This window comes from Vulpes lagopus, chromosome 2 (genome assembly GCF_018345385.1).
Source record: "Vulpes lagopus strain Blue_001 chromosome 2, ASM1834538v1, whole genome shotgun sequence".
Lineage (NCBI taxonomy): Eukaryota > Metazoa > Chordata > Mammalia > Carnivora > Canidae > Vulpes > Vulpes lagopus.
Genome location: NC_054825.1, coordinates 149,175,827 through 149,201,375, shown reverse-complemented (window position 1 = coordinate 149,201,375; position 25,549 = coordinate 149,175,827). Strand labels below are relative to the sequence as shown.

The following is a 25,549-nucleotide window of genomic DNA, read 5'->3' as shown; positions in this document are numbered from 1 at the left end:
ATCAGCCCTTTCCTTATTTCATATCCCCTCTAGCCCTGTCCCATTTTTCTGCTGGCTCCCTTATTGTGAAATTTCTTGAAAGGGTTGGCTGTGCTTCCTGTTTTCAGGCCTTCTCCCTTGATCTCTCCCCTGCCCACACCAACCAGACTGCCATCACTACAATTCCGCTGAAACCAGTCTCCTGGAGGTCACAGTGACGAGGGTGACCATATGTTCTTGTTTGCCCAGGACGGTCCCAGTTTACATGTGTTGTGTTGGCAGAATTATTAATAACTTTAAAAAGTCATGGTTTGGACAGAAATTACATGGGCTATAAATCATCTTCCCAATGACCTCCATCTTGCAAACTTTCCCGGTCATTTCTCGCTACTTTATTTCTCAACATCCCAGCAGTCCTTCTCATTGACCTCTAAATGTGGGCGTAGTGCCAGGCTTTCAAATCACCTGTCCTCACTCCTCTTGTTGCTTCTTGCTCCATATTCTCCCCATAAGTCATCTCATACAGTCCCAGGGCTTTGAGCCCTATCTATATTTTGATGGCGTGCACATTTCTACCTGTTTGGGACTATCTTCCCTGAACTCCAAACCCACCTTCGCTGCCCATTTGGTAGTTCCACCTGTTTGTCTACTATGCAGCTCAAATTTAACATGGCCCAAACAGAACTTTTAATTCTCTCCCATCCTGTTCTTCCCTTAGGGCTCTCAGTGAATCACATCACCATTGTCTCAGCTCCTGGAGTAAAAAAAAAAAAAAAAAAAAATCTATACTTCATCCTCTTCTTACTCTCCTTTCTCCATAACCTGTATCCAATCTTCAGCAAATTGTACTGCCTATTTCAAAACCTGTCATCATCCTCACCACTTACCATCCTCCTAGTCTGAGTCACCCTCTGTCCTCACCAGGACCACCGGTGGGTTTGCTTTGACTCCCGCTCCTGCACTGAGCAGTTACAGGTATACTTTCCCAATGCATATCAGGTTATGTTCCTCTTCAGCTCAGACCCTCTATAGGCTTTCTAGAAGGCAATGAGGATAAAAATCTAGATTTCTGTCCATTGCTTAGAGGGTCCTGGTTTCCTCCATTTCTCTGAGCTCATTTGTTAGCACTCTGTCCCTTTCTTTCTCTGTTCTATCCACCAGAATGACCTTTGTGCTATAATTCAAACATGCCCTGCTTCTTCCTGCCTCAGGACCTTTGCCCTTGTAGTTCCCCCACCTGGAAGCTCTTCCTCTGTGCCTTTTCATGGCTTTACTCTCTTACTTCATCAGGTTTAACCTCCCCCCCCCTCAACTAAGATAGCACGCCTATTGCTCTCTATCCCTTATACTGCTTCATTTTTCTTTCTGGCACTTACCACTACTCAAAATTGTAGTGCCTTTAGGTATGCTTATTGTCTGTCCCCTCCATAATAATATAAGTTCAGAAAACAAAGATCTTGTGTGTCTTTTTCATCCCTAAATCCATAGTGTCTAGTTTAGTATCATCATATAGTAGATGGTCAATTAACATGTACTGAAGAAATGAATGAATCACAGTTTTAAACCAAGTGAATTCAGAATTCTGAGCACTCCTAATCTTATCAAATATCTGTTCCCCTCTGCATTTGTTGAATATTTCTTTTATCTGCATTTTCAAAGACCTGTCTAGTTGAGGTATACTCCCATAGCCTGTAAACTCCCAAAAGGCAGCAGTTGAGGAGCTAATTAGTCTAATTTAGCCTCCAAAGAGCTACACATCACTGTGCCTAAATTTTTTGTGTCCCTCTGAAGACATGTGGACACAACCATGTTGAGCCAAAAAGACAATCGTGGATGTTCCAGCTGTAAACAGCCCTACACTTTCTTTCTTGCTAGTTTCTTACTCAGTCTCCACATATGTTTTAATTTGGCTTCACATCTGACTCCAAACCTACTTTTGGGAATGGGTTGGGGTGCAGGAGAGCTTAAGAGATCCATATATAATTCTCCCAATTTTCAAGAGAAACGAAAACATACTCAAACTGTCAGAAGAAAGAAGAGTCAGAAGTGCATAGCAAATCAGTTATTTAAGTAAAATGTGAAAAAATAGAAATTATAGTCTTTCACCAGTAAAAATATGTATCATAACTCCATCTATGCACTCAGTACCTCCTTCTCACCTTCAATGTTGTCATGTGACTCTGTCTCCCACTAGTCTGGGTACTCAGGAGCCCCTTGTGATTCTCCAGCGTGCCTTGGTCTCTTAGTCATTTATACCCACATATTCTCATTGGGAAAGCCCAAACCCCACCAATGGCCCGTTAGCTGGCATTTCAGCTGGGACAGACAAAGCCCTTGGTTGTTTGTGGGGAGGGTTCTGGGCACAGGCGGAGTTTTAAAGTGCTTTATAATATGGTAGATACTGCAAGCCTAGAGCTCTCTAAATTGCAGCATAAATAAGGTTTGTGATGACGGAATGTTTTGTCACAAAGACATCAATTCCACTGAAGAAGTTATAGGTATCAGAACTCACCTGGCCTGGATACAATTTCCTGCAAGACTGCCACCACTTGTACTGTTTTACACTCCCTGAAAGAATTTCTATTAATTTGACTTCCCAATTATTCTGATACCAGAAAAAAAAAAAGGTCTCCACTGGGTTCTCCCCCAAAGTAAATTAATAACCTATCATTTTATCTTAACCTTTCAAATACTAATTTTTTTAATTCAGTAATTTTGCTTTATTTCCTATGGAAAGAATCAGCAATATAATTTAAAAACTTTGTATGTTTATGATAACACTATTTATAATGGTGAAAAATTTGGAGTGACAAGTATTATATGTTTAAGAGTGGTCTGGTAAATGGTGCAGCCACTGTGGAAGATAGTATGGAGGTTCCTCAAAAAATTAAAATTAGAACTACCCTATGATCCAGTAATTGCATTGTGGGGTATTTACCCAAAAGATACAAAAACACTAATTCAAAGGGATGCATGCACTCCTATGTTTATTGCAGCATTATTTACAATAGCCAAGATATGGAAGCAGCCCAAGTGTCCATCCACAGATGAATGGATAAAGAAGATGTAGTAAATATATACAATGGAGTATTTACTCAGCCATCAAGAAGAATGGAATCTTGACATTTGCGTCAAGGTGGATAGAGCTAGAAAGTATAATGCTAAGCAAATTAAGTCAGTCAAAGAAATACAAAAAACCCTATGATCTCACTCATATGTGGAATTTAAGAAACAAAGCAAACAGACAAAGAAACAAAAAGAGAGAGAGAGAAACAAACCAAGAAACAGACTCTCAACTATAGAGAACAAACATGGCTATCAGAGGGGAGGTGGGTGGGGTAGGGTTGGGGAAATTGGTGATGGGGATTAAAGAGTGCACTTATCATGATAAAAAAATTAAATAATTTTTTAGAAAAGGACAGTGGTCTGGTAAAATACTTGATAAATTCTCGTGTATGCCATCATTAAAAAACATTTTGAATGTCTACATAATGATATTTGAAAATGCTCACAATATGAAAAAAGTTAGATACAAAGCTCTGCTTAATATGATCCCCTGTGTGTGTGTGTGTGTGTGTGTGTGTGTAAAACACCTTAAAGGAAGATGCCCAAATGTTAATGGCTGCATCAAGTGATAATTAAAAAGATTATCCTTATTCTACTTACTATTCTTTTTTCTATCTTATGTATTTTGTGGTAATTTCTAAATTTTGCATGAGCATATAATACTTTTTAAGTCAGAAAACTCTACATAAATTTACATCTGTTTATATGGCATTTCAGTCAAATATGATGTTTTTTTCTGAGACACATCACATCACGTCTCCACATCTTTCCCAAAAGAGTAAGTTTACTCTTCAGAGGTCACCAAGTTCTAGTTACACAAATCACTAAGGATGGAGTGTCTAAAAATATGCAATTTAAAAAATGTAGTTTAACTAAAGATATAAATGCCACCGTGTAGGAAATTGTAAGAATGTTCATCCTTAAATGCGATCACAGTAATGACATGATGCAATTAAAATTCTTATTCAAGATCCAAATGCTCAGGTGCCTGTTACTCATCAGGTGCTTGAGGAGTTAATTTCCAGAGAATTGAGTAAGTCACACAAATTGTGACATATCTATTCTCCTACCTCCCCAGCTCTGAAAATATCCAGAATATGCTTAAAGAGCTGTGCAAAAAATGGCAAACCCCCATACAGATAAAAGATCAAGGGAGGGAATGGGAGATGAAGCAGCAGACGAGATAACAGACAAGATAATTACAGAGCTTTAAAAGCCTTGGATTTATTTTTAAGATGTAAGAGCTCTATTTAGAAAAGCCCATAGCTAACTTTATGTGAATCTTGAATGAATTGTTCTGAAACATGTAAATAGTCATGCCATGGAGGAAAGTATGCTTTGTTTTCTGGGCAGTGTCTACCTGGCTAGCCCCAGAGCTAAGGTGGCCTGGTAACATTCTGTCCTTTGCACACGCAGTGAAGGCCACTGACCTCCTCACTGGTGGATCGGGGCCTGGAATTTGGTGGGACCTCACTCTCTGCTTTCCCCTCATGGCCCACAGGATAACATCACTGCTTGCAGAAGAAGCAGGGAGCTCCTTTCTGCCTCTCTCTCACTATTTCCCAAGAGAGAAAAAGTAACTTAGCTCAGTCATGGGGTAGAGAAAAGATGACACTTTTATTTATTTATTTTTTTTTTGAGTTGGCCTGTTCTCAGGCAGGACTTGCTCTTCTCTCAGAATCTCCCATTGGCCACAAAGAGCGTTCTCTCTGTGGCTGTGCTCTGGCCCACAGCTGGGAGTTCTGCAGTCTTCTGTTCGTGCTAGGAGGTTCGAAGGGCAACTCATGGCCTACACAGAAGGTCTACCAAATATTAAAAGATGATCTCTTGGTCCCTGTCTGACTCCTCTGTGGTTCCAAATTCCTTTTTTTTTTTTTTAAGATTTTATTTATTGACTTATGAGAGACATAGACATAGGCAGAAGGAGAAGCAGGCTCCCTGTGGGGAGCCCAGTGTGGAACTCTATCCCAGGACTCCGGATCACGACCTGAGCCAAAGGCAGATGCTCAACCACTGAGCTGCCCAGGTGCCCCTGGTTCCAAATTCTGAGAAGGAAAAGGGTTTGATTGTTGCTTCAAAGAATCCCAGAAAGCTGCATTTCCTTGAGTGATCTTAAATGTATACTTACCTGCCTGTCCACGTTATGTCGGGAGGGATCGCTCATATAAGCAGAAATAGAAGGCTGAATATTGCCAATATTGCCAATCGTGAGAAGGCTGAGGTTCAGCCCGCAGAGCATACTCTAATTGGTGCAGTCTAATTGATGAAATCTACCAGTGTGATTTATGGGAGGGGAAGCAAAATCTCAGCATTCTTGGGACGAATGAGTTGATTATCGCTGGATTAGAGGAAGCATTTTGACTTTTTGGATAAGAGAACAAATTAGGAATTTATTTTGGAGCATCAATTATTTATAAGGAATTTTAATCTGGTTCAATTCAGGATCCAAATCTATGGGTAAGGATATCATGCTCAAAATGTAATACATCCTTTCCAGGCAAAAACTATGTTAGAGCCACAGTCCTTGACTCTGGGAAGAAGTAGTCCCTTAAGTGTAGGTAACATTGCCTACCCTTGAAACTAAACAGAGTGTATAATGTTAGTCCTGGTCCTCCAAGAAGCAGATGCTAAGATAAGGTTAAATAGGCGAAAGTGTCCTCTGGGAAACTGCCTGTTGGAGGGAGCTAGAGAGGTTACAGGTCCTCAGACCTGTAAGTCTGACTCTGAGTGGAGGAGAGAGAAAGGAAAGAAGCATCCCGACCACAATGAGGGGGGTTGGGAGGACTGGAGGTGTCAGGAGATCCCTGGGTCTCCCAGGCATGGGCCTGACTTTGTGTCTCTGCCCCCCTGAGACCCTGGCTGAGAGCAGTGTGGGAAGCATGGCCTTGGCTCCATCACAAAGGTGGCCCTGGGCTTCGGAGTGTCCCAGCCAGAGCCCTCGGTTTGCTCCCTATCACTGGGGGTCTGTGAGGCCCATTACTGTGGTCACCAGATCAAGGATTTGGCAATCAAGAGGAATAAGGCTAACTTGTTTTCAAAGCTGTCTTCCCACGGTCATTGGCTAAGATTGTCCTCCCATCCCCAGCAAAATGTTGCTTTCACTAACTAGGGAAGAGCAGCAGATTGATTAAGAAATTCATTGTTTTAAGCATGTCATGCACACAACTGAAAAACATTCAGAGGAAAACCACTTGCCAATGAAGACAAGCTCAAGGGGTATTCAGAATTTTTTTTTAAGATTTTATTTATTCATGAGAGACACAGAGACATAGGCAGAGAGAGAAGCAGGCTCCCTGTGGGGAGCCGATGTGGGACTCCCAAGCCAGGACCCCGGGGTCATGACCTGAGCCAAAGGCAGATAATCAACCACTGAGCCACCGAAGTGCCCTGGGTATTCAGAATTTGGCAAGAATCATTCACTTGTGGTCTCCAGGGTGAGACATGGCATGCAGCATTCCACACTGTTCTTTCACCAAAGAACATGTTTATTCCAAATACTAGGTCCCTGGTACCTGCTAGTGTCTGAGTTCCCGATGTGTGGAGTGCGTGTTAGTATGTGTGTGCAAGAGAGATGCGTGGTCTCGAGCTGAGGAGAGAAGCAGAGAGCACGCTGAGGTCCCGAGAGCCCAAACACATGTCAGTAATCAGTCAATAACTAGCTGGCACATGTGGAGCTAAATTTAAACATATGTTTTTGGTTTAAAAAAAAACCTTGTTCTGACTGCCAAAGGAAGAGAGGATCTTAAATTTTTCTTTTAACCATCCTGAATTTATAATAGGGTGGTCTCATGAAGCAAAACATAATAAAATGCATTTATCGGAAACACATTTATGTTTGTACCAGAGGAACAGGGTCATAATAATTTATCTAGAAGTTTTATGGTAGGTTATGCTAGGCATTTATTTTCCAAAGCTTTTGCATATTTCACATAGGCCTGTGTAATGTAATTTTTACAACCGGTTCCTCAGATGAATCATGTTTACTATCCCTGGGACCTTTCCTCATCCTAGTACACCGGGGTGAGATGATGTTTCTTTGTTGTAAAGTAAGAGCCTGACATGGCTTGTAGGATCCAATCTCGTCAGATTGGTTGGCTTCCCTGTGCCATGGGATTCAGCATAAATTCCCTCTCAAGCAGATAACGCCAGCCATGTAGTCCTCTCCACACAGATTGGCTTAACTTTGTGCTTCACCAAGACCAAGAGAGCAGGCTTGGCTTTCAGAACTCTTCCCCTTCATTCAACAGCTCTGAGCCATGCCCTGACCTTATGCCCTTGACTTTAGTTGTTGGGAATTTTTGAAAAAGTAGCTATTGTGAAACTTGATTCTTCATGTTGCAGAGATATGGTTGAGACTATTGTTGAGACTATTGTCTGTTATATTAAAATAGGCCCTCCTCTGGGGGGAATTTCTTACTTGTCTCAATCCTTGGAAAGGCTATGTTTCTCTGAGGCACCTGATCAATATTTCCCATGCAGGCACTTTCGATCTTGATTCTGAGCACGATTTCCTCTTTGCATTAGCCACTAAGAAGCTCAGCGGCAGATCTACAATTGGTCTTTAACCATTATGCAGCCCTCACAATGCACCCCTCTGTGTCCTAAAATTTGCCTCAGTTTGCTATACTCTTCTATCTTTACTTTAGTTTTTTTATTGAGGCATAATTCACATAGAACAATGGCATTAGCTTCAGGTGTACAACATACTGATTTGAAATTACCTTTACTTTCTTGTCATCTGATTGTATTGGTTTTTTTCTGTTTGGTTGGTTGGCTGATTTGGTTTTTGTTTGTTTGTTTGTTTGTTTGTATCCCACAGCAATTAGCTTTTGGAAAAAAAATGTGGTGCAAGTAAAGTAAAACAAATATATAAATTTCCTGGAGTTCTGTAGTGAACCCAAAACCATTCCGATTCATTCCAAATCCGCAAGAACCTTTCTTCACTTTTTCTGGTGATCTCTAGGGCTGCAAATGGTATGGTAGCTTGTTCCCTGTAAGAAGGCAGTAATCCCAACATGGGGCATCCTGTCAGAGAAGACGTCTCTGGTTTACTGAAAGGAGAATGTTAGCTGCTCCTGACAATAGGTATTTTTGCATGCATAGCAGTAGTAGAGGTTTCCAGATCCACCAGGAGATAAACAAAGAAAATGGGAACATTGTCACCTGATTGCTTCTTCTGCCATTTTTACTGGTCTTCCAGAGCTGAGTCGTGTTGACAAGTTCAATTCTCTCCAAAAGCACATCTCTCATCCTTGCGTGGCCGCTCACGGGGGTACCTGAGTGTGGCACAGACTTTTACTTCTGAACTGTAACCCTCTTCATTGCCCTTCCCAGCTGGGCTTTTCTTCCTTGGTTTTCTGCTGTTCCTCACAGCCTTCACACTGAGCAAAGTAACATCTGATGCTCTTGTTATACAGCTTTTTGCCTTTTTTTTTTTTTTTTTGGAGAGGCCATTACAAATTTAGAGATAAAAATAACAATATGAGTGATGTATTGTGCAAATCTTTTAAAAAGCCTACACAAACAGCAGAAAGAAATCAATTAGAATTGCCATGGCAACTACCAACAATTTTTATATGCAAGAATGAAATAAAATAAGAAAAGTAGCAAAATAAAGAAAGCATAAACCAATTGAAATACCATCGAGTGTTTATGAAGTAAGTACTATAGAGCGAAGCCTCGGGAAAATAGATTTCATTAAGGTAAATGAAATTGAGTTTAACTCTTGATTACACATGAGCTAGGTATATATGGTGAAATAAACAATTATTGATGGATGCTTGATGTAATTTTTCAGTGAAAAGTATTTTTGGACAACAAGTTTAGACAGATTGGGAAAGTACATTAAAATGTATAAAATGCAATTTTAAATAATATTTTTTCTAGGGGAAGATTTCTTTACTTCTAAGAATATTTAAACCCCGTACATTCAATTTGATAGTTCAAGGTAAAATAAAGAAGTGGGACTTGGTATATCATAGAAGTAACTGATGAAAATCAGATAAGAGCCCAGAATTCTAGAATTTGGATAATCTGGGTTTCTGTCCTTGCCCCCTAGAGTGAGAATTTGCAACCTTGCCTGCATGTAAAAATAACCTGGGCTATCCTAGCCATGTATCCAAACATTACCATGTCTGAAACCCATCCCACAGCTGTTAAATTAGAACCCCATGGGGCACCTGGGTGGCTCAGTGGTTGAACATCTGCCTTTGGTTCAGGGCATGATCCCGGAGTCCTGGGATTGAGTCCTGCATCACGCTCCCCACAGGGAGCCTGTTTCTCCCTCTTCCTATGTCTCTGCCTCTCTCTGTGTGTCTCTAATGAGTAAATAAAATCTCAAAAAAAAAAAAAAAGAACCCTTGAGGGTGTAATATGGGCGTTCATATTTTCTAATGCTTCCATACTCAATTGTACATGCAGCCAGCGTTGAGAGTCAGGGGTGGGTCCCTTCACTCCTCAGCTTGCTGACTTACACTCCTTACCCCTACTGTATTAATGTATTACTGTATTACCATATTACCATATTATTGAGACATTCAGAATGTACTCGTCGCAGCATCTGTGTGTGGTGGGCAGCATGATTTCCCCTCCCCACAGGTGTCTGTCTCCTGATCCCTGGAACCTGTGACTATGTTAGGTTAACGGCAAAAGGGAATTACAGTTGCAAATAGAATTAAGGTAGTGAATCAGCTGACTTTGAGATAAGGACATTACCCAGGTGAGCCCAATATGATCTCAGGGGTCCTTACAAGTGGAGGAGGGAGGCAGAGCAAAAAGAATCGAAGAGTTATCAGTGGGAGAAGGACTCAGGCTGACTCATAAGAGTGAAGGAGTCACCAGCCGAAGAGCGTGGACAGCTTCTAGATGTTGGGGAATGTGAATAAATGGATTCTCGCCCAGAGCATCCAGAAGGGAGACAGCTCTGAACACCTGGATTTTAGCCCAGTGAGACCCATTTTGGACTCTAAACCTCCAGAACCATAAGATAAGCAATTTGTCTTGTTTTAAGCTACTAAATTCATGGCAATGGGATGCAGCAGCAATAGAAAATAATACATCCTGCCTCCATAAATTATCCAAAAAGAAAAAGAAATCCCAAGCTGTAATCCAAAACACTACAACTTCTACACTTGAGACGCGTCTCGCTCTGCTGCCGTCACATTGCTACTGTGAACTTCCCCTTTGCAGTCGGTCCCACAGGAGATTGCAGTTCATTCTGAGATGCTGCATCACTGTCCAGATTCCTGTTCAGCTTCTTGTGATCTTGTGAAATGCAGCTCTTGGGGCGCCTGGGTGGCTCAGCTGGTTAAGCATCTGACTCTTGATTTCAGCTCGGGTCATGATCTCAGGGTCTGGGATTGAACCCCACGGTGGGCTCCACACTGGGTGGGGAGTCTCCTTGTCCCTCTCCCTGTGCTCCTCCCAGCACTGGTGCTCACTAGCTCTCTCTGTCTCAAATAAAGAAATAAAATCTTAAAAAAGGAAAAATATAGTTCTTCCATTTTGGTCTTGTCCAAAAGTTCCCTACAGTTTTTACCCGGCTTGGTTGCTTTATTAATCCTCAGCTTTGCCATTGATATCTTTACCTTTCAGGAATCTACACCCTCAGGAGTTAGATAACTGTCCCTTCTTTAACCTGAAAACCTACCCAGACTGATTAAGCCTCCTTTTGGGGGACGAAAAACTAATTGCAAGGTGCATGGGACCTCATTTTCCTCCTTTCCTCCATAAGAAAAAAAAAAAAAAGGACACTTTGATATGTCCCAGCCTCTACTTCAGTGATTCCATGCCTCATCTTTCTCTCTCCCTCTCCTCCCCCCCTCACCCCCCGCCGGACATGAGTTCCAAGTTGGTTTTCTGGTAGGCTCCTCTGCCCTATAAGCGTAAGAAACACAAATGAATTGACCTCCAGCAGGACATCCTGTTATATGGCATCTGCCACTGTAACCTCAGGATAACGCAGACTCACAGTGCAATGTAGCTGGAGGTGAACGTCTTTGGGGTTCTCCTATGATCTTTCAGATGCTAGAGCAACGTTTATATATCTGACAGTTTGGGGTGAGTTAGAGAGTTGGCATAAAAAGTGTCAAAATTTAAGAAAGACCTCATCTCGCAGACATTATCCAGCAACTAACGCTGCCATCCCCACTTGGACGTAATAGGCTCACGTGTGTGATGGCAATCTTGCCTTTTATTTAGTCACTGGCCTGGGGTCCAGCGCCATCCAGGCTGCCATTCAAATGCTATGAGGGAAGAACTTGGTAGTAAGTGTTAATGGTGATAGGAAAAATTATACCTCAAAATCCACTCCTCCTGCCAATTTGTTTCTCTCTGAAAAGAAAGCCTCAGCAGTAATTGTACTTCTGCCCTAACACAGGGATGATTGCGTTTTCAAGGATAATGATGCTATTTTATGGTTGTTCCTACTTGGAATAAAGCATAATTGGTATGGAATCCTTGAACACTCCCGTGTGAAAATACCAGGGTGGCTGTGTCAATCTACTGGGTATGGAGCGATAAGTCCTAGGGAAGAAAAATGGGGAAGACGGGTGAGCAAAATTATAAGGGAGGCTGGTGGAGTGTAAACTGGTGAAAGCCTGACATTTTTGTTTAGATTGTTTCCCTTTCAAGTTTCAGAGTTAGAGATTTTGTTATGGGTGGAATCAGTAGGGGGTAATGGTATGTAAATTACATCTCAGTGGAACTGTTAATTAAGAAAAAGGGGTGGGATCCCACTTCTGCTTTAGATCCAGTGTCTTCTGTGGGTTAAGAGGTTGGAATCTCCATACAATTCTCAGGAGAAAGAGGTGGCTTTCATGGGAGTATGGAAGTGGATACCCTCTATTCATCGTCAATTCCTGTCACTTCAGGCAAGTGACATGCACTGCTGTTTAATTCACTTTCTCCTAGAACAGGCAAAGCTTATTTAACTCCATGCAAAGTGTTTACCAATGCAAGAATTGGCTTTAAATGTGATTATTTTCAAGTCCCCGATGGGCTCTGCTTAGAATGCAAGGTTACGAAGGAAAGCATTTTATTTTGATTTTCTCTTCAATGTTGAGGGGGTTAATACAAAAGCAAACATTGTAACGTAAAGATAAATTAGGATCCTGAGTTTCTTTGTGAGGCTAACAGAAAACGGAATACTTGTGGGAAAAATTAGAGGAGTAGGTTATAAGCTCCAGAGTGCTCTAAATGAATAAATGGTGTGCTGGGAGTATGTAGACACATAGGCGTGCTGGAAGGTTCAACATATGTTCTGTATAATAATTGGCAAATATAAGATTCTAACAACAACAAAACAATTCAAGGAGAAGTGATACAAGTGTGTTTTATGGGAGTTAGCAGATTAAAAACATAAGGTTTAAGGGTTTGGGTTTTTTATTTTTCATTGTTTAAATGTTGACAGAAAGGAAACACATTGCAGCGATTTTGGTGCAAAAATCTGGGGGTGTGGGTTAGTTCTACCGTAAGCTGGCTTTTGAGCTTTTGAAACTTGGACAACTTACTTTACGTGTCTAAATCCCAGTTTCTTTATGAGTAAGAAGGGATGACCTTGCTGCTGCAAGATTAACATGGTGACCTATCTTTGGGTACTGTTTTATTTTGTTTCTGGAGGATTGAATCAAAGGGCAAATATATAATCATATTTAATTTACATTTTTTCAATTTATTTATTTCTTAGAGAGAAAGAGCACATGGGCAGGGGAGGGGGCAGGAGAAGAGGCAGAGAATCCCAAACAGGCTCCACACCTAGCACAAAGCCCAACTCAGGTCCGATCTCACAACCCTGAGATCATGACCTGAGCCGAAGTCAAGAATCGGAGGCTCAACCAACTGAGCCACCAGGTGCCCCATAATGTACTTTTATAAAACTTTGTAAACAGAAGGAGACATTTTAGAAGTCTCTCCTTTTTTATAGCTTGAAAGGGAATTTATGTATTGCACATAATACAAATATCATGTTTCTGCTATTTTTCTCATGAAGAAGTAAAAGCTTCTTTTTTGACACATCAAAAAAACAAATACGCTGAGTGATGAATGTGGAGAAACAATACTCCTTGCACATAGTCAGTGCTCATTAAATGTTACCTTCCTCCCTTACCCTCAATAATCTCCTTATGCCTAATAACAACTGAAGGTTTGTCTTTGGGGAAAATAAAAAAAAGAATCATAAAAGTTGAATGTGCAGGAAATATAAAAGATGGTAAGAGTTGCCTTATTGCATTTACTGACATGGCAGGTCAGTTAACCAAGCCAACCACAAACTAGTTTTTCTCAATATTCTTCTCTCTTAGCTAATATGTGTATGTGGAGACACACATCCCAGGAATGGAAATAGGACCAAATTAAATGCATTTAAAACTAACGTGAAGAGGCTTTTCACTCAAGAAAAAGCAAAATGAGTAAAACCCAGAAGCAGTGGCTCTTGAAGTGTGAAACATAAAATCAATAGAATGGTCTCAAACAGCATTTAAAAAGAGTAGAATGGAACATTTCTGAGTGTATAAAATGTAGGGAAGTTAGGGTTTATTCCATAAAACTTTTATTTCAAACCAGTAGACTCACACACACAATGCGTATGTGTGTATCAGGTCACAGTGTAAAATATATTTCTTACTGGGGGTTGAGATTTTAAAAATTTTAAAAGCTACTGCTCAAAAGAGAAAGAAATCACTATGTTCCTTTTCAATATGTTAGATTCTCTCTTGGCCTTGTTGGGAGATAGTGTCATTGCTTCTAGGGAAGGTAGACTTTTATCTAAATATTCTTGTCCTTGAATCATGTCCAGACTATTCATATATTTTTCAGATCATGATGTACCTTTATCGATACTTCCATACTTCATCAGGAGAGAGCTGCAAGAATCATTGAAGGAAGGAAAAAAAATTATGTCCTCTTGAAGGAAGAAAAAAATTATGAAAGCAAATGAATTTTTCATTTTTCTTTCAATCCCTGATAGTTCCTCTGAAAAATAGTACCCAAAATATTAAGAGATGAAGAATACAGAATGGACTCATTCTGCTTTTTTCTAAAGAATATCTTCCTAAACAGTCCCAAAGCCATAGATTGGAGAAAGTTTTTAAATGTATTGATAGATGTAAGATAACAAAGGAATTGGTCTCTGAAAGAGATTGGTCGGGGGTGGGGGGCGGAGGCGGAGGGGGTGGAAAGAAACCCTGTCCCCCATAGGGGCACTAATACTTGATGAGCCCTCACACTGGGTCCAAACAATCCATCAGGTGCTTTTTAACAGCTTTCCCCTTTGATCCTTAAACAAATGCAGGTAACATATGTTCCCATTTTACAGTCGAGATAAACAAGGCTCTTACTAGTTAAGACACTAGTCCAATGCAGCCATGATTCTTTCTTTTAAAGATTTATCTATTTATTTATTTATTCATGAGTGACACAGACCTGTAATTTGCTTGATTTTTTTTAAGATTTATTTATTTATTCATGGGAGATCTGGAGAGAGGCAGAGACATAGCCGAAGGCAGATACTCAACCACTGAGCCACCCAGGTGCCCCTGCAGCCTCAATTCTAACCCAGACCTGCCTGTTGAACTCCCAACCTGAACCATATCCGGCCCACCCTTTCCCTGTGACACCTGCTCTTTTCTGTTCTGCTTCTTGCTTTTCTCCCTGTGCCCCATAGAAAACCCTACTGCCACTCCTGTTAGGGCTTCCTGCTTTTCCCTCATCAAGACCTATTCTCTATACTAAGTCTTTTCTACCAAAATGCCAGTAACTGTGGTTTTCCTCACGTTATAATAAGGTTCAAAGCTTAAACTAAAGAAACCCTTCCAAGGTGGAATTTCAGACATGGTGGCAAAGGCCAGAGAGACTTGAGGGGTGAGGAATAGAGGAGGAGTAAAGGGAGATGCTTTATGATGTTTCTGTACCTTCCAGTAAGATACTGTCTGATATTATCTTTAATAGCTAGTTCTTTCAAGAGCGTAGAGAGTTGCCTGACCTCTAACCCTATTTAGGGTCTGCCTGACTTTTCCATGAACCTTGCCTTCCACATTTAAGCCCTGTTTGCTTACAGCCTGAGGCTTTCTTGTTTAAAACTCAAGCAAATTGGGATGCCTGTATGGCTCAGTGGTTGAGTGTCTGCCTTTGGCTCAGGTCGTGATCCGGGGGTCCTGGGATCAAGTCCCGCATTGGGATCCCCACAGAGAGCCTGCTTCTCCCTCTGCCTATGTCTCTCTCTCTCTCTCTCCATGTCTCCCGTGAATAAATAAATAAATGTTAAAAAAAAAATACCCAAGCAAATTATAGGTCAGCAGGCCACCAAGAAATTTTTTAAACAATCACTTTGGCAGAGACCTCATGTTCTTTTGACTCCATGCCACACCTCTCCCCCCAATTAACCCACATACAGAAAATTGACACCTAAAATTAGGAATGGGTGGAAAGAAGTAACTGTTGTCTGTCCCCCAACAGTACATGGTTTCCTTGTCAAGTTGATGTCCGGTTCTCATGTTCCCAGGCCAGAGGACTTTGAGAAGCCCTCTTCTATCCATCAATAAAGATGCTGGGAGTCTCCTACAGTCTTACTGATCCTGGTTCAGGACAATAGGGAAGACATCCTCAGACAGCATATTGCCCCCAGAGGGCTAGCAAGGGATTAAGCGCGGACATAGCAGATTCCCATTCACCTAAAATAAAGACAGTATTGGTGTCAGAATAGAATCTGCGTGCAGGTGCATAATGTCTCCACTAATGCGAAGTTGTGAAGATATTCTATTTTATCATCTGATAAGTGTTCTTGCCTTGCCTTTCACTATTAAGTCTATAATCCATCTATAACTGTTAAGTTATTTTGTGCCATAGGGCTAAAATTTCATTCCTTTTTCCATTAAAATAGCTAATCATCCTAATTCCATTTTTCTTTTTTTTTAAGATTTTATTTATTTGAGAGAGTAGGAGAAAGAATGTGTGTGCGTGCACACACGGAGGCAGAGAGAGAATCAGACTCCCTACTAAACAGGGAGCCCAACTAGGGGCTCGATCCCAGGACTCTGAGATCCTGACCTGAGCCAAAGGCAGACACTCAACCAACTGCACCACCCAGGTGCTCCTAGTTCCATTTTTTAAAAAAACATATTGTTTCCCTCTTTCCTGTACTGCTGCATTTGCCATAGTTTTAGTGTCCCGGTATGGGTAGGTCTCTTTGGTTGGTTAATGGAATTGGATAAACGGATTCTAATTTTATTTTAGAATGCAGAAGGCTAAAATTAGCCAAGATCTTCTTGATGATGAGGAACAAATTGGGAGAACCGACTCCACCTGATACCAGGTGAGTGTGGTAGCAGTGTACGGATAGACAGGTAGAGCCAGAGCAGGGCAGGGAGGACAGTCTTGTGGGATTTTTTTTTTTAAAAGATTTTACTTATTTATTCATGAGAGACAGAGAGAGAAAGAGAGAGAGAGAGAGAGAATGAGAGAGAGAGAGAGAGAGAATGAGAGAGAGAGAGAGAGGCAGAGACACAGGCAGAGGGAGAAGCAGGCTCCATGCAGGGAGCCTGACCTGGGACTTGATTCTGGGTCTCCAGGATCAGGCCCTGGGCTGAAGGCGGAGCTAAACCACTGAGCCACCCAGGCTGCCTCCTGGGATTTTGATTGAGATACACTGAATCTATATATCAACCTTGGAAGAATGCATTTTTACAGCATTTAGTTTCCAATCCATGTTCATAGGGTACTTCTCCATTTATTAGGTCTCCCTAAATGTCTCTTGATAAGCTTTTATAGTTCTTTTTGGAAGAGCCTTAGACATTTCTTATTTGGATATCTTATATATATGTTCTATTATTAATGACACAGAAAATATTGATTTTTGTGTATTGAATTTTAGCCTGCGAAGTTGTAAATTGTATTCAATTATGAATTTGAATAATTTGTAGTGATTTTTTTCTACATATACAATTATATATTCTTCAAATAATAAGAGCTTTCCTACTACTTTCCTGATCTTTATTTCCTTTTCTTGCCTTGCTCTACCTGTCAGTAGTGTTAAAAGGCATAATGTTGAAAGATAATATCTTTCTTCTGTCACTTTGTCCCAATCTTGGAGGAAAACTTTCAACCTTTTTAACAATATTTGTTAGAAGATTTTTTTTTTATGTAGATCTCTTACAACAGCATAAGAAAGGTCCCTTTTTAACTTTTTTACATGTCTTTATTATGAATGGCTGTTGAATTCAATGACCTTGTGCTTTATATTCCTGGGGAAATATAACTTGGTCATATGCTTGCTTATATTTTATGGAGGAATTTTGCATCTATATTCATGAGGGAGAATGCTGGTAGCTTTCCCTTCTCTTACTGCGCTTGTCAGGTTTTGGTATCAAGGTTATGCCAGTCTCATAAAGTCAATTTTGGGGCTGCACCATATTTTTAATTCTCTGGAAGAGTGATTTAAGCCTGTAATAATTTCTCCCATAAGTGTTCAATAGAACTCACCACTGAAACAATCTGGGTAGACCTACAATTTTGTTTTTGGGAAAGATTTTAACTGGTAAGTCAATTTTATAGGATTGTTCACAGTATCGATCTCTTGAATGGTAAGTTAAATTTGCCTAGGAATTTCTCTATCTCATCTAAATTTTTTAATGCGTTGACATAAAGTGATTCACAGCAGCCGCTTAACAATCTTTGTAAAGTCTATCGAATCGGTGGTGATATCCCCATTTTAATTCCTGGTATTGGTTAATGTGCCTTCTCTCTTCCTGCCTAAAGCAATCCCTTCAGGGTCTTATCTCTTTTATCAACTTGTTCAAAGAATCAAATTGTAGCTTTATTGATCCTCAGTATTGAACGTTTCTCTATTATCTCTTTCTAATTTCTGTGGGTTTAATTTGCTGTTCTTTAATAATTTCTTCAAATAGACACATAGATCACTGCTGGTTTAGCCTTCTTTTCTGACATATTCATTGAAGGCTATAAATTTCCTCGTAAGTACTGCATTAGCTAGCTGTTCTTCAAGTTTTGATTTATTGTATTTTCATCAGTGCTCAATACAAAGGATTTTTAACCTCCATTGTGATTGTTCTTTTACCTGATAATTATTTAGAAGATTTCTTATGGGAATGTTCTGCCCATTTTTATTCATATCTATTATAGTTTCATTGTATTAGGAGATACATTTTAATACATCATTGAGAATTTTATGGCTGTGTTTATCTTAAAAAGAATGTGTACTTTGAAGTTGTGTCTATTAGGTCAATTTTATTGGACATATTGTTTAAATCTCATATTCCTTTTTTTGCTTTGTTCTATCAGTTACTGAGAGAGATTAATTTTTTCTCACTTTTGTCTATTTTTTTTTCGTTAGGTCAATTCTTGCTTCATGCATTTTTAGGGCATGTTATTAGTCACATTCAAATTTTAAATGATTTCTTTATGGAGTAGGACATTTTATCATTAAACAGAAATACCATTTCTCTGTAGAGACTATGCTGCAGCTTTTCATCTTTGAGATTACTCTGTTATTAATATAGCTGCAGTTGAATTCTTGGAGTTAGTATTTAAATGATTTTTCTTTTTCCTTTCACTCTCAAGCTTTCTGTATCCTTATATTTTTAAATATGTCTTTGTAAACAGTGTATAATTGGGTTTTCTTTTGTTTTACATGCAATCTGCACATCCCTTCTTCAAACTGAATATTTGGTTCTTTTATGTTCAATGTAATTACTGATATGTGTGAGTTAAATCTGTAGTCTTATTTTGTGTGACTTATCCCAACTGTTCTACTTAGATTGCCCTTTGTAACATTCTAAATTTTTTTTTGTCTCTACTAGCTTCCAAGTTGTACTCTTACTGCACTTTTTGAAGTAGTTTAATTATAAATAGCAACTTATTTTCTTATGATATCAAACTTTAATGTTAATTAAAATATCATTCTGTTGCTTTCTGCTTCCTTTGTTACTCCAGAAAAGTGAATGCTGAGTCTAAATGTCCTTCTTTTGAAATGGTTCTTTTTTCCTCAGGCTGTTTTAAAGATTTTATTTTTTGCCTGTGTGTCTAGGTGCAGGTTTATTTAATCTATATAGGGTTCATTGGGATTCTTGAAACTCTGTATGGATGGCTTTATTGCTTTTGAAAAATACAGAGCTATTCTTTCTTCAAATTTTACTTCCATCCCTTTCTCTTACTTCACCTTTTTTTATACTAAAATTTCTCACTGATATTCCATATACCTCTTACTCTCTCTTTTAGAATGATCTTCTTTTTGTCTCTTTGTGCTACATTCTGGATATTTTCTTCTTTGTAGTTTTAAGCTTGGGGTTTTGTTTTTGTTTTTTAATGTGCTACATTGCATTTTAGAGCTTCCAGTTCACTTCTGATATATTGAGGCTTTGACTATTTTTTCATAAATATAGCAAGCATGGTGATTTTATGAATCATGTCTGATAACTCAAGTTTGGGGTTCTCTTTCTACTGTTTATCTTTCTTCTGTTATTCCACATTGCATCCCCTGGTCTCATAAACCTGGTTACTTTTTGTGCATGTTCGAGAGTATATTTTACAAATTATTTGAAGGAAAATGCGAGGTCTGGCATGGTGATGTCTTCCTTCTGAGAAGATACTCATTAGCTTGTGCAAATAGCACTAGGGTTATCATTCCGGGAATATCTTAATATAATGTGTTTGAGTTGCTCGCATCATTAAATAAGGCACACCTGACTGCAAATCCAGACAAAGGCTGTTTTACTTGCAGTTACTCCTCATGTTGAGGGAATGGTTTCCAGATTTTCAACTCAAAGCGGGCTTGATTTATTAAACCACTACTCCTGGAGTGCACAGGTGGCTCAGTTGGTTAAGTTTCTGACTCTTGGTTTCAGCTCAGATCATGATCTCAGGGTGATGATGTCATGATCATGAGATCAAGCCCGGCATCCAGCTCCACACTAAGTGCAGAGTGTGCTTAAGATTCTCTCTCTCCCCCTCTGCCCCTCCCCCTGCTCTCTCTAAATAAATAAATTATATATATATATTCCATACTCCTGGCAGGCTGCAGTCTTACTTCTGTTTGTACAGCCTTAGAATGTCACCAAAATGGTGGTTCAGCTCTGCAGCTGCTTCCCTAACCTTGGCAAAAGCCCTCAGGTAAAAAACCATGTAGAGGACTGGGTGTCTCTCTAGTTTCTTGTCTTCTTTTACATCTTAACCCCAAGTCTCCTTCCTGTCTTGCAAGCCTTTGATGCTTTTGAGGAGCTGCTTTTTGTATTTCATCCAACTTTTTTAGTTGTTCCTCAGCATGAGGAAAAATACCTAGTTAGGGATTACAGGAAATCAACATGGTATTATAAGGAGATACATGATTTTTATAGACTATTTAGAGATAAACAGGTAAGTCATCAAAATAGCTAAAAAGTACAGAGTTGGATTACCCTAGTATTTCCCTTTGGAGGAGTGGTGAAGATGAGACAGTGGGAAGATGTCTGTTAATTTCACAACACACCCCCTCCATCCTAGCCGAGTCCTTTAAAAAAAAAATTATTTCAGTGAGTGAGAGAGACACATGAGCAAGGGTGAGGGGCAGAGGCAGAGGCAGGTTCCCCACTGAGCAGGGAGCCCAATGCAGGGCTTGATCCCAGGACCCTGAGATCATGACTTGAGCAGAAGGCAGATGCTTAACCAACTGAGTCACCCAGGCACCCCTCTAGCTGAGTTTTTAATCATGTATATCTATGGCACAGGCCACTCAATGTCCCCAGTATTGATTCTACCTCCTTCTTTTAGTAATAGAGGACCACATAGCTATAGATTACATTGTCTAACCTCTTGGAAAGATGGTCCAGCTAGATAGTGGCTCAATTTAGGCCAATGGATATGAGTTTTATTTTGTTTTTTAGAGAGGGAGAGAGAGAGAGAAAGAGAGCATAAGTGGGGAGGTGGGGAGGGGTAGAGGGAGAGAGAGAGAATTTTTAAAAGATTTTATTTATTTATTTGAGAGAGAGCGTGCAAGTGAGAGAAAGCATGAGCTGGGGAAAGAGGGAGAGAAAGAAGCAGGCTCCCTACTGAGCAGGGAGCCCAATGAGGGGCTTGATCCCAAGACCCCAAGACCATAACCTGAGCCAAAGGCAGACACTTAGCTAACTGAGCCACCCAGGTGCCACATGAGAGAGAGCATCTTAAGCAGGCTTCACATCCTGCATGGAACCTGACGTAGAGCTCGGTCTCACCACCCTAAGATCATGACCTGAGCCAAAATCAAGAGTTGGACACAACCAATGGAGCCACCCTGGTGCCTCTGTATGTGAGTATTAATGATGTGCGAGACCTCACTGAGCTCTTCTGTAAAGATGAAACCACTTCCCCTGGATGCTGCCTTTTCCTTTCTTCTAGAATTTAGACATCCAGATGAAATAGCTTCAAGCACAGATGTGGATAACACCCCAGGAGATGGTAGGACAAGGCAGAAGTAACCCAGGGTCATGGATGTGCCCTGGACCGCACGCATTCCTCTGAGCTGTTACATGAGAGAGAAAAACACACGTCTACCCTATATTTAAGCCATTATATTTGGGGTTTCTTGGTTATAGCAGTTCAGCTACATCCTAACTAAAATGATATGGAAAATATTTGAGCAAAAATGTTAAGCCAAAGTATTTTGTAAAAAGAATAATAATGTTGAGAAATAAGAGTCTGATCTCTGAGCAAAGGCAATTTTAAGAGAAAATGATTTCTATAACAGAATTCCTCATGGGAATCCAGAAGGGTATACAGCTCTATGCATTCACCTGAAAACAAAGGGGTAGCCTTTGGAATCACACAGAAAACAGAATGGACAGAGTGAAAAGTCACCAAGCTGTGTTGAGAGTAGCAGCAAGATGTGCAGCTCTGATGGGGAGCTCGTGGTTAATGACAGGACTTCTGTTGATTGACATCAATCATTATGAGTGATGAGAGTCTGACTGCCTGTGATCTGCTTCCTCTGTAAGGAATTTACACAGATCCTAATCTGTCGACAGAACATTTACAAGGTATGCCGTACCAACAGTGGAGGTTCCCGAGCAATTTCTATGTGCCAAATACTGTGCTGCGTAGGTACTTCATGTGCACCCTCCCATTTAATCCTCAGAACACTACAAGGTAGGCATCTCTGGTGTCCCCACTTACAAAGGCTCAGAGAGGTCAGTGCAGGCCCACAATCACATGCCTGGTATGCACCAGAGTTGTCACTCAAACTCTGGGTGTTGGCCAAAGTCCTTAGATTCAACAACCGTACAAGATGGTCACCGTCAAATAGTTTGGGGGACTCTAGAGAGCTAATAATATCCTATATGGGAGGAAGACACTGTGAAAGAGAGGAGGAGGGTCAGAGGACCCAGAGTATGGTCATGGAGCAGAGCCACTAGGGCTGGTGGCAGCAAGTGTGCCCGTGGCAGAACACAGGACAGTTTCCACCTGGTGTCTGTCCTGAGCCCATCTTAACAGAGATCCACCAAATGTAACTGGGGATGGAGGAGAATGTCACAAGCAGGGCAGCCAGAATTTTCCCTGGAAATGGTGGTGCTTACAGTCAAAATGCCAGCTGAGCGCAGCCGCAGCAGCAGCAGCAGCAGCAGCGTTGGCAATGGTGGCAGAGTCGAGCGATGTGACAGTTAAGGCCTGATGGAGAAGGAGGAATAATGTAAGAGCTAGAGAAAGAAATGGGCCAGAGGCTGGATGGCAGGCACTTTAGGGAACAGTGGGATGAGAGAGTCTGGGGAGGACAGAGCAGGCTGGCAGCCTTCTGCCATCCTCAGAGGGACATAAATAATGATAGGAATGAAAACAGCAGCTGGCGGAGGGGCTGGAGAGGCACCCAGAGAGCAAAGAAGGCTTGGCAGGAGCTGGGCATTTACCACCTGGGGAAAGCTCTGTGTGTCTTCTTGTCCTCTTGTGGGGCTTAAGGAATAATCAGACTCTCCAGAGATGCTTCCGCTTGAGGGTCTCTTGGACTCTCACTGTATATGGAGTGAAGGCGGGACTGAGGTCCTCGGGGGAGTGGGGAGGAGGCTCGTTGTAAATAGGACTTGGGCAGATGTTAAAATTTTCACTTTAGGCAATTAAATGCTGCCTCCTATGCAGGCTAATGGTTATGATGAACCACTAAGATTATCTGGAGAGGATCTGAAAGAATAGGATCCATAGCCAGGCTCCACTCCTGAGTTGTTCTGTGGCTTGAAGCAGCTTCCTTATCTCTGAGACCAAAATGTTGGGCTAGGGACGCCTGGGTGGCTCAGTGGTTGAATGTCTGCCTTCAGCCCAGGGCGTGGGATCTAATTGCGATCGTTTGAGAACCATTGCACGGGTGTCCTAAAAGCAGGGGCTATGACTTATGAACCCAAGTTAAGTGCTCCATAAAAAACTATCACCCAACGCGTATGTGCTGAATTGATTAACCAATACATGCCCTGGATAGCAGAGCCAGGGACTGTCCTCAATCAGGTTAAAAAGCTGGTTTGTTGTTTGTTTTTTTTTTTTTATGATAGTCACAGAGAGAGAGAGAGAGAGGCAGAGACATAGGCAGAGGGAGAAGCAGGCTCCATGCACCGGGAGCCGATGTGGGATTCGATCCCGGGTCTCCAGGATCGCGCCCTGGGCCAAAGGCAGGCGCCAAACCGCTGCGCCACCCAGGGATCCCTAAAAAGCTGGTTTAATTTTATTGGTCCTTCCTCCCAGGATGGCCATCCCCACAGTCATTCCTAAGTGGCTTTCTCTTTCTCTTCTTCCCTTATCTTGGGTTTATGCCATGTCCCAACTCTCAAATACCTACGGCTAAAGCCATCATGAGATGTTAACCACTAAGGAATATCTTTACTTCTCAGATCCCACTAAACCCTCCCTCCTCCCTCCCCCTCCAAGTACATGGAGGCAACCGGAAACATCGGGGCTCTGGAGTCTGAGAGCCAGTTTGGAATCAGCCCAGTTCACTCCTTCATAAATGGTGTGCTAGTCCCTACCCTTCAACTTAAGGGTTAAGATTGAGATAATACCTCTTCACCTGTCAGATTAAGATAATACCTCCCTCTGCACACTATAGTGATGATAAGTTAGCAAAGTTGCACACAGATCATTTATACACACACACTCTACTGGTATTATTATGATGCTTGCAATAATAAAATTTGGATTACCTTCAAACCTAGTCATGTGGAAATAGCCAAGGAAGAAAAGTTTTGGTGAACCCAAAGGTATTTCTTTTTTTTTTTTTTTCAAGACTTTATTTATTTGACAGAGAGCTTATGCTCTCCTTATGCAAGGGGAGCAGCAGAGGGAGGGAGAAGCAGACTCCTCTCTGAGCAGGGAGCCCAATGCTGGGCTTGATCCCAGAACCCCAAGATCATGACCTGAACCGAAGGCAGACACTTGACTGAGTTACCCACGTGCCACCCCTCCAAAGGTATTCACCAATACAGGGGTGCCTGGGTGGCGTAGGAGTTGGGTGTTGACTCTTGGTTTTAACTGAGGTCATGATCTCAGGTTCATGGAATCAAGGACTATGTCAGGCTCTGCTCAATGTGAAGTCTACTTGCTCCTCTCCTTTCTGTTCCTCCCCTCATGTTCTCTCTCTCTCTCTCTCTCTCTCTCTCTCTCTCTCTCCAATCTTAAAAAAAAAAAAAACCCTCTCTCACCAAGATACATAAATTTCTCATGCTTCCTTCCTTCATGGTCTCATGCTAGCATCCTCTACTTCTTTTTCTATCTTCCTTCCAAACAGTGGTTCAGTGTTTGGAAATCCTGCCTTAAAAAAGAAACAAAAACAAAACCCACTTCACAGGGCTCGGAGACACAAAGACAGGTCATTGGGTCAGGGGCTTTCTTTTCCACTTCTGTGTGAGGTTGGGTCTTGACCTCACAGTCAGAAACGTAGGTAGGGGCCTGAAGCACATGTGGGCAGAGCACATGGTCCTCAGTCTTCCCTTCTCCTGATGAAGCCTTGAGTTCTAGAATCCAAAGTTCAAGGCTATAGGACCTCTCCCATGGTGGCAATGACTAGGTGGTGGCTAGAACACTTCATTAGTTACTCTGCAGGACAGATGAGTTTAGGGGTACCTGCCTCCATCCTGCCTTCCATCAACTACTTTCCAGGTAATAAATGAAGATTTAATGGATCATTATTTTAAAGTTTCTAGTCACTGCCATACATGTGTACCCTGGCTTCTCCCACCTCAAACATTTCCCCTGCCATCAACATCGATAAGAAGAAATTCTACGTTTTTGAATTTGTAGTAAACTAACCTTAATAAAACAACTTAAAGAAAAAAAAACATATATATACACCTGTGTATACATATTCTCGTGTATCCAAAAACAGCATTTTGAGTCCTTTGGAGGAACATTACTTAATTACTTAGGAGAACATAAACTCAATACCATTCACGGAGAATTCACACCTTCTGGTATATTCTTATTGTCTGAAAAAAATTTCTGGATTCACTTCTCTGTTCTATTCTTTGGCATACGTGGAGGTGATGTTTCAGAGGAGTTAGTTACACAACAT

General features: G+C 41.1%; 1 protein-coding gene across 2 annotated transcripts in view; it reads left to right on the top strand.

Moving 5' to 3' along the window:
* Positions 1 to 25,549, top strand: part of RFX3 (regulatory factor X3) — a 435,833-nt gene that overhangs the window by 41,969 nt on the left and 368,315 nt on the right. The window contains exon 2 of one of the 2 annotated variants that reach the window (XM_041737032.1): positions 16,273 to 16,351. The exons of the other annotated variant lie outside the window; for it this stretch is intronic. The gene's annotated coding sequence lies outside the window, so the exon portion shown is untranslated. The remainder of the gene's footprint in view (positions 1 to 16,272; positions 16,352 to 25,549) is intronic. 2 annotated transcript variants of the gene reach the window in all.